The 14,310-nt window shown below is 36.4% G+C and overlaps 1 long non-coding RNA gene across 1 annotated transcript; it reads left to right on the top strand.

Annotated features, from left to right (window-relative positions):
• Window positions 1–2,639: 2,639 nt before the first annotated feature.
• LOC311432813 lies at window positions 2,640–12,486 on the top strand. Its single transcript, XR_014690355.1, has 3 exons — window positions 2,640–2,659; window positions 6,575–6,654; window positions 12,323–12,486. It is a non-coding gene; the product is annotated as an uncharacterized lncRNA (long non-coding RNA).
• Window positions 12,487–14,310: the final 1,824 nt, after the last annotated feature.

Genomic DNA, 14,310 nt, shown 5'->3' with positions numbered 1-14,310 from the left:
GTTGGGTTAAAAACAAAACAAAACAAAACAAAACAAAACAAAACAAAACAAAACAAAACAAAACAAAGAAGATAAAATATCAATCTCAGTGGGACAGCCTGTTCCTCCCCTACTTCTCCCTTCCCACCCATCCATTTGAAACACAATGAGTAGCTACTGAAAGTTCATTCCTGTACATTTAATGATGTCAACAGGAAAAGGAAATCATTGTTTTGGGTTGCCTCCTGCCCACCAGTACTTTGGCTAGTCCTACCTAGCACAACTCCTAAACAATGCTTGCGCCAGGCTGAGGAGCAAGCATGCACCATTTCCCAAGACACTGTTGTGGAAGAGGACAGACAAAAGGATTGGAAGCTGATGGATGCCACCGTTCCTGTGTTATTTCATCTCAAGGCACAGAGCAATGCCTGATCCAGGGCCTAAAGCACATCCTAGGAGGACAGATGGCTGTGGTCAAGGACAGTTGTCTGGTGCGAAAGAACTGTTTGGTAAACCTTGGCCAGCACTGGAGCTGTTAAAGAAAAAGCTTGAAGAAGTCTTGATGTTGTCTCTCCATGAAAATCTCTGCTACAAAGACTCCTCTCTTCCTCAGGAGCAGGTTGTAAGCTCCTGCAGTAAGAGACACAGAGACAGCAAATTTCATATTTAGTCCAGCACTTGCTGTCCTCCAAGTTATGTTTTAGCCTTGAAAGACCAACCAATACAGCGTGAGACGACTGTATTTAAGACTGTACAAGATTGATTTCCATCTGGGATCATCTGGTGGCTCCCATGGCTCATATATTTTGACTATCAAAAAAGGTAGAACAGAGAACATGCCATTCATATGATTATATTCAAGACAATTTTTAGCTTACCTCAGCTATCTAACGATTAGTTTCTTATTATATGCTCAAGTATTTAGTCTGGTCCTGTATTCAATTTAGAAATATATGCATCTCCTAAGAGTGAATCATTGCAGCATAGACAGGTTGTCTCTTTTGGCTTTTGATGGAGAGTGGACAGTTTAAGTTACATGTGGTGAAATTCACCTTAAGGGTTTAATTCTTTTATATTGTATCCAAAAAGCATTTGTATCCACAAATTTGCTTTTAGAGTATAATTTTTATTGTTTTAAAAATCTTAGCTCTTTTTTGCTTTGTGACTCTAATAACATCTTTGGGCTTTGTTCTACTTGTCTATCCAGGTTTTTAATTGTATTGTATTTTGCTTGCTTATTTACAGTGAGCAAACTAAAAGGCTTCTTTTTTACATGGAAAATAACTGCTGACGAGAAAATGTCAACTGCAAAACCCCGGATCTCCAATAGTTATGCCATCAGTACAACCCTTCTCTTTCTCAAAGGAGGTAATATTTTGGAAAAGATGTAGCATAGTACCTGCTGAAAGGCTTGTTTAGCTAGGACTTAAGAAAATATTTCTGAAAATGAAGTCACAAATAAGGCTTTTGTTTTGTTTTGTTTTGTTTTGTTTTGTTTTGTTTGTTAGCACTGTGATAAACATGGCTTGTGTTCAACTTGGAATCCACAGGGCTTAATCCAAACAGTTACATAGTGATTGTCAACATAAACCTGGCAAAACAAACAGTATTGTAACAGTGGTTTTCTTTTTATTTTAATTCACAGAAATGGCCATATATGCGTGAGTCTGTGCATGTGTGAGACTTTCTTCTTGTCTTACAGTCTTATCTTTTCCAGCAGTTAAAACAACTTACAGGAACTATGCTATTTTTAGTTCAGCAATTTGAGTAACAGACTTGAGGATGTTAACTCTTTCTGAAGCTAAGCAGGAGATTATTTTTATTTATTTATTTGTTTCGCCACAGGTGAGGCTGGTCATGCTGTTTGTGATTACAACCACCTAAAGCTTCCTTTTATAAGAAATAGTTTTCATAGGTTATAGCTCTGCAAGACTAACCATTGGGCACTAAAACTGTCCAGTAAAGTTTTCTGTCTCATGATTTCTGTCTCTCCCTTCTTTCATTTTAAATGTAATTAGAAAAAAAAAAAAAAAAAAAATTAAAAAAATCCATCTCCGAGAACAGTAAGAGCAGTTGCTTTACTCATATTAAGAACATTTGAAGTCTTTCATCTTTGTACTCATGCTCTTCTACTTCAGACAAAGGTATTGACAACTGGCAGAGGGCATGGAAGGGATAAATTTTGTAGCAGACGTGTCTCTTTGTTTTCTGAGTAACACTACAGATTGAGCAAGACAAAAAGCTCTGAAATAACACCACCTGTGCATAGACAGAGGAGAGTAGCAATCTGCTTGGATGCTTTCAATATTTCATCAGGGGATCTAAGGACCCTAAATTTAGGATTACTTCTTAACCAAACTGATTTAGCATGCAAGGTGTTCCAGACACCAAAAGAGGAAAACAAGTCTTCTCCAGCCTTCCTCATCTGTCTCAATCTTTTCTGCTTTTTTCCATCCCAGTCAATAGGTTAGACCTCAGCAAGGGATCAGCTTCAAAATGTGGGATTCAAATACAATTAAGGAGTGACCTTTATGGACATCATTCACCATCATTTGAAAAATTTGTAATCAGTCTTTATAGCAAATGGTGATCCCAACTCTTCAATGCAGGAGACACTTCCATTATCAGAAGAACACTAACAGAAATCTTGGAAAAGAGATCAAATCTCATGGGAGACAGGGTAAGATCATGCTTGTCCTTAGTTTTGGGTAGAAGCCTCAACTCCCTGTATTGTTCCTGGAAAAAGCAGACACTTTCTGACATTGATTGAGAGCAAGAATATAACTCAGGTTCTGTGAATGGTCTTCTGGAAAGGCCTATAATGCCTTTTTAAAGACTGAGATATCCCCACTGGTTACCCAAGGGAAGGCAATATGAACATCCTTCAGAGTTTCAGCTTCACTTCACTTTCTGTCCATGGCCCTGGGGTAGCTTAATCCTATCCTAAACCCAGATGAGAAGATGACAATATTCTCTGTTTGATGCAGGATGTTTGACTGCACTTTTCCATGGATGTATGCTGGAGACAATCCTCTTTTGTCTAGTTAGATCTTAAGTCCTTTGAGCACCACTCTGTCAACATCATTTTCCACCACAGGTGAAGGTTTTTTATCACCTCCATCAGTTTCTGACCTGACTTGATGTCGCTTTTGAAAGCTGAAAGGAGTCTCCTTTTGTATGTCTTCTCAAAGTAGGAACGTATTTCTCTTGGAAACAGACCATGTTTCTCTTTCTCTCAGTTTTAGGCAGGAGTCCATATTCTGACATTGAAATATCAGTAACCTAACATCTATGGCAGAGCTCACATTCTGCCATTCAAAACCACTTTATCTTTTAAGAAGCCTTGCTTATCCTATTATGATGATGGTATTTATGTATGACAAGTAGTATTTTAATAAAATTCAATATGAATTCAAGAGAATTAAAAAAAAAAAAAAAGTAGAAGAATAATAAAGCAGCACAATCTTAAACATTTAAACACGTTCTCATTTAGATAATATATATATATATATAAATAAATAAAAAGGTAATCCTTTAATTAATTTGTGACACTGGTTTAAATAATTAAAACATATTTATACAACTTTCTAATCTGAAAAAATTCAGAATCATTTCAGCACTTTTTACTCTCCATAACAGGATTTGAGCAATGTTTTCTTCCCTGCAGCCTCTCACCAACAGAGACAGAGGTGAGCTAGATTTAGGTTAGGAGTTTCTTCTTATTTGATCTCCAAGACAACCTCTCTTTTCCCATGCAGACCAAGCAGTTTAGCCATCTGCCTTGGGCTGCAGAGATAGCTGGAGTGAATATTCCCAGCTGCCACACTACAGGAATACTAGATTATTGCAGAGGAAAAATTAAAATATCATGAAGTGCTGAGAGTCTGACAAATGATGGAATATACAAACCACAAAACCAAGCATATTGGATAGGATTTGAGTGCCCAAATTAGATCCATTTAAAATGTTCATGGCTAATATAAGGTAGGTGTAGCTTAGAAAGACAGCAAACCCAGAAGACAAGTAATGTCCCCAGTTATAGTTGCTTATATTGCAATGGGATAGATAACCTTGGTTTCATCATCTCAGGAAAAGTTCAGGAATCAGGACTCGGGCTTCAACCATGCCCCCAAACTGCCCATGTTGTTAACATGCTGAAAACTCTTCAGTACTGATTTGGCCCTTACCTCTCTCCTGCTCTCATATGCTATCCACACATAATTTGGGGACCAGCCAGGGCCAATATACAGTAAGAATGAGGTGGGCAGATCTGTGAGGAAGCTATGGTGGTGTGAGCTGTACAGAGAGGGCACAGGGTTCATTTCTTTTGCTTGCATTGGACAGCTGTTAAGAATATAGCAATAAAAGGATAATAAAATCTAAGTTTATATAAGACCCAAGATTATTCATTAACCCACGTTACAGATTCCTCTGCTTCCCTATAGCAATTATGGCTTGACAGCAACATGAGGAAGCAATAAATTACACTAAAATTACTCAATAATTAATCAAACTAACAAACTACTGGTCCAGGCTCTACTGGACAAATATTTAATCCTCATTCCTCCTCCTTAAACTGGAAATAGAAAAGTTCCTTCCTACAGCATATTTCCTTTGAAATTTAAATAAATTGTCAGTTCTTGAGGGAAACAGCATGTAGTAAATCCAGCGGGACCAGAGTCCATACTATGGTTCTGTATGCTGTATCACATCATACAGAATTCCTTGTCTTTATGACTGAACTATTTTAAGACTTAAAACAGTGGTGCCAATGTAATTCAGATAATTCTTGCTTTTTAAAGAGAAAAAAAAAATCAAGATAAAATGAATGGCAAATATTTTGCAGGCATATGTTAGTATACATGCACAAATATTAACACATAGCAACTGAGGACTTTGATGAAGAACAGAATTCTCAGCAGCACCAGACTGATGGTAGATTCTATGCCAAACAAAGGCAAAACTGCAAAGTTTGCACTTCCCAAAGTCTGAAAGTACATGTACGACATAAACTTAGGGGCAGAAATTGAAAGGAAAGAGTAAAACGGAATATTTCTTCACTGCTTGCCATATTTCAAGCAGGCTCAGATTTCTCTTTAAAAGTGTAAACTCCACTTCAGCTTTAAGTGAGTGAATGCAGTCTGCTCTAGATCAGAATGGAAGATTGTGATGATCTTTTTGGTCTTAATATCAACAAATCTTTTAAATAAATGCAGATTTCCATGCAGAGCTTTTGCAGCTCTGTGTCTGTGTACATAATGGCTGGTTATAGGTCTAACCATTGAATGGCTAGTCAGTGCAATAAACTTGCTATGTTGATGTTTAAAATCATAAAAGTTAAACATGCTACACCACTATCGCACTTCTTTGCAATTCCAGAAGGAGGTTTGAGAAGTCACTGAGTGAAGAGGTTGCTGATCTATTTCTTTTTATTATTTATTTTTTTTTGAACCCTTTTCAATCCCTCTGTTCTTTCTCCTTTTGTCCAGTTTTGAAAGCTAAACCATCCTGGATGTACCCATTCCTGCATAAAAGACTACAGGACTACAGAGCCAAGGCTCAAAGAGTAGAGATATATCTGAAAAGTGTAGGATTCATCTCACCTAACTTTAGGTATCTAAGCTTAAGATAGTCACAGATTTTCTCTTTATTAAGTCACCTTGTATAGAGATTCAACCCACTTTGACTGTCTGCCAATTTCCTGTCTGGTGACTGTCAAGGGCACTTTTCATGACTATTTATGCAATTGACATATGCATATGACATATGCAATTTTCAGATGACAAATTTAGAGCAAATGAATCCCACCTGCAATGAACTCTAACCTCCAGAAACTGGTAGAGTTGGAGGAGTGCATTTTGTAAGTGTTAAACTGAGAGACAAAGAGGAGAGGAGGAAAGAAGACTGCTCTCCCACTGCCTCTAAATAATACAGAACCATATAAACATAGAACATCTGGAGTTGGAAGGAACCCAGAAGGATCATCAAGTCCAACTCCTGGCTCCACACAGGACCACCCAAAAATCAGCCCCTGTGTCTGGGAGCAGTGTCCAAATGCTCCCTGAACTCCATCAGGCTCGATGCCATGACAATGTCCCTGGGCAGCCTGTCCCAGTGCCCGACCACCTCTGGGTGCAGAATCTTTCCCTAACACCCATCCTGACCCTCCCCTGTCCCAGCTCCATGCCATTCCCTCAGGTCCTGTCACTGTCCCCAGAGAACAGAGCTCAGCACCTGCCCCTCTGCTCCCCTCATGAGGGAGCTGCAGGCCACCATGAGGCCTCCCTTCAGCCTGCTCTGCTCTGGGCTGAGCAAACCAAGGGTCTTTGACCAATCCTCATTTCTCTTTCAACACTAATCTGACTGTGCAGCATGAAAAAACAAATGGAAACACAAACCTCTGAATATTTCTATTGTATCTAAGCTTAGTGCAGTAGACAGCTCAAAATATTTATCTGATTTTACCTTTTTTCGTATACATTTTATGTCCACCACTTTAATCCAAGCTTGTCTATATAAGAACATCTCTTGTACAGGCTTCTTTGAAGACTTTATTCTCTCCAGGAAGTTAACTCTGTTTTTCATGTGCTCACAGATGGTAGAAAGTCATGAAGTAAACACAATAAACCACCTTGCCAGTGTCTTCCAAAGGGGTATCTCAGAAGAAAATGTAAGGTTGTTTTTTTTTGATTTTTTTTTTTTTGATTTTTTTTTTTCTCTAAAAGAATAAATGATCAGTAAGGTCTAGAACTTCTAAAGACATTAAAGTTGTAGACAAAGAAAGCATCCAGTGCTGTTTTTTCTGCTGTTTTCAATTGTGCAAGACTCCAGGCAAGATGGAAAAAGAAATGAAAACAAATTCAGAAGAAACACAGGAGATTGTACAAATCCACAAAGGAAACTGTACAAATTCAAAAGGAGATTGTACAACTTGCAAGTAGGTGTTAACCCAAGACAAGCAAACTGTATCAGTTTTTCCGAACTTTCCTTAGAGGCTAAGGAAACCCAAATAGCCAAACAGATATTACAGACAAAAAAAAAAAAAAAAAAAAAAAAAAAAAAAACTTCTGAGGCAAAGCCAAATATTCTTCAATTTGTGGAAAAAAAATGGTTATTGTCAGGTTTTAGAACCACTGTAGCCTAGAAACATATAGACAAAAATAGAATAAAAGCACCAGATGTATCCATGTTAAAATATTTAATTATACATAAATTAACAAGTGGGGGAGAACAAAGGGAGGCATGATAACTCTGCTTGGACTCCAGGGTAAATGTGAAATTATGTTCCCCAAAGGGAGTACCTAATAGGCTCGATTAAGCCTAATTGAGCCTTTTTATGAATTTTAAAGAAATCATCTTTTGCCACTTGCCCACAGAATGCTCACAGACCATAAACAGCCGATGCTGACGTTACAATGTACTGAGAGACATCTGCTTTCTCTGGGTGGAATCTTTATTGCATTTTACATGCTATTAGGCATAAAAAGGGCTGTGTATTTCAAATTATAAAGAAATTATATTTAAAAGTTAACACATTTATTTTTAAAATAGAAGTGAGATCTTTATGAGTCAACTTGTCTGCAGTCCTACTACCTTGATCTGTCATGGGAAAGTATTCTTATCCTATAGTAACTTCTAATTAAATCTCTTTTTAGTGTGAAACTCTTCAAACCCATGCTTGTGCCTAACCATGTCAGACCTGTCAAAATACATGAAGGTTTGATGGGATTAAATCCAAAGCAGCATTTCTCAGAAGGATGTGTCACAGCTAGAAATTTATTTCTACCTCTGATATGGACAGAAAAAAAAAAATATATATATATATATATGATGGTACCTTGCAGTCAGAGCTCACTCAAAACACCCCTATGTCCAGCAATGTCCAGAATCTTAATGATTTTTTTTGAATTTTCCTCAATATTTTCCTCAATATAAATATTGTTATTACCACCTTCTATTTTACTGTGTTCTCTTTCTATGATAATGTGGAAGTTCTTCTGAAACTAACATAAAAAAGGAAAAACAAAATATATCGTTTAACAGGAAAGAATTGGAGACAATGACAATTACAATTTCAATTCAGTTCAATCTGAAGCAAAAACCTGCATTTAGTCAGTCATGAATTCGCTCCATCAACTGTATAGCCTTGATGTTCACTGTCAAGAATGGTCACTCGGTTGGGAACAACTCAACCTGGGAACAATTATAATTTTTTCCTCCATATATAGCCACCTTGGAGCTAATGTACTCTTTACCTGAAACACTTGAGCTTTGTGTATTATTATTTTTGTGTATTAGTATTATTATGTCGAGAGGCAGGAGACCTTTTCTCCATTAACACCAGTGACAGGACCCGCGGGAACAGGGTTAAGCTGAGGCAGGGGAAATTTAGGCTTGACATCAGGAGAGGGTTCTTCACAGAGAGGGTGGTTGCACACTGGAACAGGCTCCCCAGGGAAGTGGTCACTGCACCGAGCCTGTCTGAATTTAAGAAGAGATTGGACTGTGCACTTAGTCACATGGTGTGAACTTTTGGGTAGACCTGTGCGGTGTCAAGAGTTGGACTTGATGATCCTTAAGGGTCCCTTCCAACTCAGGATATTCTATGATTCTATGATTCTATTTATTAGTTGTTCTGCAGAAACACCTTGAAAGTCCATACCAAATTCATTTGTGCTAAGTGTTGTACAAATTAAGAGACTTCTTGTTCCCCTCCCCCCCCCCCCAAAAAAAAAAAAAAGTCTTAAAAGTAGATGTTCTTAGAGAAAATGTATGATGTTGAAGGGTCACAAGGGAATTAAGTCTTTTCCTCAGAAAGCAAGGAGCAAAACCAGGGACAGAGTTTCCTAAGACATACACAGGCCTGTATCTAATCCAATATCAGTTAATCAGTTAATACTCTTGTGCCTTCAAGTCACTTGAGTTTTTCACAGTTCCCTCTGAGTCACAGAACAAAGTTCATGGACTACAGAAGGCCTCAAAGTACTTGGGTGGCCTGAATAAATGAATATCCCTTACACCCAGGAAAGTTCTAGGAAGACTGTATTTGGCTACTCTCAGCCACTTCTCTTTAACTGACATCTGATATGACTGAGAAGTGCAGTGAGTTATTATTCAGTAACATCAAAAGAAATGATATTCACAACAAAATGAGGAAATAAAAACTCTGACTTAGCATCTTTCCTTTTAAATAACGTTAGATACATAATTTACTAACAAGAGTTTTTATTAATAATACTAGCAAATAATACTGTATTAAATAAAGAGAGAGCATGCATTTTATGGACAGTATTCACACTATTTTAGGAACATAATTGAAAAGCATAGAAAAAGTACAAATTATTCACACTTGTAATTTCTTACATACATAACATATATACTCAGATAACTATTTGTATATATATACAGGTTACATACATTTTAAAACTAAAAGTATGCAAATATGTATTAAAAAAAAAAAAAAAAAAGAGAGATAAAAATAAATGCCAAACCTAGCATTTTCTTACTTTCAAAAGTTAACTTTTATAGTTGTTTTTCTTTTTAGAAGAAAAAGTGCTAAAAATGTTTTTATTTCTCTTTATTTTTCTCCAAATGCTTTCCTTCCCCACACCAAAAAAATAATTAAGTAATTAATTTAAAAAAAAAAAAAAAAGAGAGAGAAAAAAAAGGGGAGTTTTTTCAGCCACAGATTTACAGCTGTAATTTTAACCTGAAATGAGTAGCAACAGGCTTTGTTTGGGTTTGGCTGGTGGCACTTTTCATAAGCCTGCTGAATGCTTTCAATCAGATAATGTCATTGCTACATTAACAAGGACTCAAAGAAGCATGAAATGGCCTTTGGGGATTTAAAAATAGCATCAGTGCTCTTGTTTTCCAATTGTACTATTTTACTATCAAATCCAGGCAATTCTCAAATGAAAACAATGCTACAAAAGACAAACAATCATGAAGCATTTTACAGGCTGAAATAAAAATGATAGCTGTCTTCCACTGTAAGTCTTGTTTAAAATGATCTGAATTTACACTACAATTTTCAAAGTTGCATGCATATTTGTAATTAGGTTATGAATTTTAATCAATCATCAGATCAGCACAAGTGTCAAGGCATAAAAATCCTGGGTTTTGAATTATGTTCTAGAAGCTGTTAAATTCACTTTTTATTAGTGAAAGGGAAAAATGAAGACTTACTTCATCGGGTCCTTGAGTTACAATCGTGTTGAACCGACTTGAAGCAAAATATAATCAGATTCATAAAATCGATCAAGCAGAAAAAAAGAACCAATTTTTGGCTAAACTTACTACTGGTATGTCTATTGCCATAAAAATAAGATAACAATGATATTGTATGGCTAGAAGAAATATAATCAGCATGGTAGTGAAAATATTAACTCTTCTTAAATGTTCTCTTCCAGGTTGGAAAGAAGGCAATTAAAAGAAATCTCTTTTATTAATTTAGTAAAACTAAAGTTAACTAAGGCAGTACCAAATGTTTCATAGTGCAACGACAGCAATCTTCTTTTAAATGTGAAATAATGATGTACATAATATTTACCTTTCCCAGTATAGGCAGTAAATCAGAGAGACTGACTTTGCTGCAGAATAAAATAGAAAAGCAAGCAAAACCTTAATCAGGCATACACAGCAAGAGCACATTGATCTTATTCCTTGTAGCTTACCATCAGATTGCTGAAAAGAAAAACAACAAAAATGCTACAGACGTGGCACAGGGAAGTTTTTTATAGCACTGTGACTGTGTGAATGAACAGAAATCACATTCCACTTGTAATTCATGTCAGACTGATATTTAAGGAAAAAAAGTTTGCATCATCACATTAGGCACTCAAGACCATGTTAGACAGAGCAGGCTGGATATGAAGTTAGTCACTGAGACACTGTGGATTTTCAGAAGGCTGAATTAACAGAACTAAAGCTACATGATAGCCTAAACTCATTTTTCTTTTTGTATGTCCTCCAAAGAAGATCACATAAGGCTAATAAGTCTAGTTGTGGAGAATCTGGCTTCTTTCTTTTTCCTTCCCTTCCCTTCCCTTCCCTTCTCGGAAATTTAGTTGGAAAAACTGGGTTTACTATAGAAACTAAATAATTTGTATGAATTTATGCTTTTTTTTCACATTCAGTAATATACAGATATAGAAAGTTAAATACAGAACAAAAATATGAACGTGGATATATAACTTACATACAATATACAATTTAAATAGAAACAGAAATTATTATAGGACAAACATACATATATAGAGAGAGATCTCTGATGAACAGAACAGAAGAGAAAGAAAAAGAATAAAATATCAAAATATAGAGCCACAAATATTGCATTACATTTTAGAAAAATATTTCTAACTACCAGGAAATGTAAAAGAGCAGTCAACTTCAAAGACTTAAACATTTTACACGTAAGTCTGGTCTAGTCATCCCCACACCTTTCTTTACCAGTGACTAGAGAACAGACATTGCATTTAGATGAATTTCATTTAGATGAAATTCAACCCAAATGTCCAGGTTCATCTCTCAGCTCATAAAAGCTCAGCTGCACTTTTCTGAAATTAGGAAGGAGATCCTAAATTTCTGTATCACTGGCCTGCAGGATTGTACCTGGGAATTAGCATAAAACACTTTTTGTTAATCTCCATTGTATTAAAACCTTCAAAAGTGCTGACATGCAACAGAAATAGATTGCCAGACTCTCACACAAGATTACTAAAAGAAATTCATATTCCTTAACTCCTTCTTAGTTTGCTCACTGCTGCACTTCTATTCAATATATCTGACTCATCAACAGCTGTTCATTATTAAAAAAAAAAAAAAAAAAAGGAAATTAAAAGAAAGAGAGAAAGAGAGAAAGAGAGAAAGAAAGAGAGAGAGAGAAAGAGAGAAAGAGAGAAAGAAAGAGAGAGAGAGAAAGAGAGAAAGAGAGAAAGAAAGAGAGAGAGAGAAAGAGAGAAAGAGAGAAAGAAAGAGAGAGAGAGAAAGAGAGAAAGAGAGAAAGAAAGAGAGAGAGAAAGAGAGAAAGAGAGAAAGAGAGAAAGAGAGAAAGAGAGAAAGAGAGAAAGAGAGAAAGAGAGAAAGAGAGAAAGAGAGAAAGAGAGAAAGAGAGAAAGAGAGAAAGAGAGAAAGAGAGAAAGAGAGAAAGAGAGAAAGAAAAAGTCTCCCCAAAATCAGCATGATTCTCATTTTGTGCAAAGAGGAGAACACAGAGATATTTCAAAATAATTAGTTTCAAATAGCAGTTATGTTTGGCCATAGATTCTCAGAGCAGGAAAAACATTTAAATTCTGAACAGAGCCTCTGTGCAAGTGTGGTAAAGTCTCTATGAATTCCTCAGGAATGTGGCAATCCAACGAACCTGATTAAAGAACCTTCTTCTGGCTGCAAAGGCTGCTAAATCCTCCCTGGGATGAAGTCCTTGTCTGAATTCCCTGTGAAGCATAAACTGAAAGAAGGAGTCATCTCCCCGCATTTTGGTGTCTCCCTAGGGTTCCTTTGTCACCAGAGGTGAGTATTAGGTCCCTCTAGAACATCGTTTATGCAGTCAGATACAGGAGATATCTGTTGGAGACGCCTCTAACAGATAGGACTGTTGGAGGCAAACTCACATTTCCATTTCTTTGGTTTGACTACAAGCCCTATGGAGACAAACTCAATTATAGACATCTAAATATTTAGGTCTTTAAATGATGGTGCAGATTAATTTCACAGTTAGTCTATGCTAGCAGTTTCTTGTACTTCTTTGCAGTGACAGTAGCAACCTGGCTCAGCAGAAAATGGTAGATTATATCAGGTCTGTCTCCAAGCCTACCTTGCAAATCTGGAAGTCCTCAGTGACCTTTGTTTTGTGACACCTTCCCCCAGATTAAACATCACTGGACTCTAAAATAGCTACATATTTTATTTATTTTTTCTTCCTTTTCTCACAGACTTCATTGGTTCTGGAGAGTGACCTCAAAGGCTGAACTCAATTCCACATTTATGTGCTGCACATGTTGGCAGCCAGCTGCATTGGGTTTAAACAAAATGAAACAAAACAAAACAAAACAAAAAGACAAAACAAAACAACAACAACAAAAAGTGCGTGCAAGATCCAGAGCCAACTGTGCAGACAGATGCTGGCTGCAATCAGTCACATGTTGTCGAAAGGTAACTTGTGAGATCGATGCAGTGTGTGTTGAAAGTTTCTCTGAAAGCCTCTCATCAGACCAGTATGGATGCATACGTAAGGTTGACATCTGGAGTGTAAACTTCTCCCTGGAGTTGGTCTTGCTTCTCCATGTAGTCCTTAAATATCCAGTCACTGAGTTTGCGAATGTGCTTCCCACTGCCCTGAAGCAGATCTCTAAAGTAAATTAAATGAAGCACAGTCCAGAGTTAACTCTTTTCTTTCCGCCAATGTACTGGGAAAGTAGGACAGTTTGCTCACTGAGGTCTGTTATTGTTTCCAGTCACATTGAATGAATGTCCCTTATCTGACTGTTTTCACCCTGCAAATATCTCTGAATTCTACAAGTTTTTCATGTCAGATAGTACTTACCACCTTGGGAAAAATATAGTTGTGTGCTAGTGAACAAATCACAGTGCACAATAAAAAAAGAAAAAAAAAAAAAAAAAAAAAAAAAGAAAAAAAAAAAAGAAAAAAAAAGAAAAAAAAAAAGAATTATAATAATAATAAAAAGTCTGTTAAAAAGTCTGTTTGAAAGTTGTCTCTAGTTCTCTGTTTTGCTACTTTTTCACATCAAATTCATCTCATGGCAATTGGCCGCAATATATTCAGATATCTATACCTTAAAAACCTGCTATCAGTTAAAAAGATTGAAATTCTTGTGCAATTCTGTGAAATTCTGACATTTGAGAATGCTGAAACTAATCCAGAAGCCACTTTTTCTCTAGTGCAGCATGTTGATTCACTTTGGTCTGCAATCCTGAGAACGTGCTTAACAATGTATGCTACTGAGACAACTGAGGCATGTTTATTTCCTTCCCTGGGCTTTGAATTATCGAAGTAGTAGGCTGCAACACTCAACCACTCAATCTTTAGTCTAGTCTGAATATTCCATCTACCTTCTCTTATTTTCTGGCTGGATACTAATCATTTTAATTGAAAGCACCTTTAAAGGCTTTAGTTATTTACACTGAATCTCCAAAGAGAAAGACACTTTAATCTTGAAAAGTCCCTGTGGACAGTTTTTATGTTCAGGGAAATTGGTAAAGCCTAATTAGCAAGAAAAGTCTTGCAAATAACTGTGTGGTTTTGCATTTATATATACATTTATATTTTTTTTATATATACATATTTTTATATATTGAATTTTATATGCA

The sequence above is a fragment of the Aythya ferina genome (genome assembly GCF_964211825.1).
Source record: "Aythya ferina genome assembly, chromosome: 2".
Lineage (NCBI taxonomy): Eukaryota > Metazoa > Chordata > Aves > Anseriformes > Anatidae > Aythya > Aythya ferina.
The sequence above is the reverse complement of the archived record's forward strand: the minus strand, read 5'-3'. Positions and strand labels throughout refer to the sequence as shown.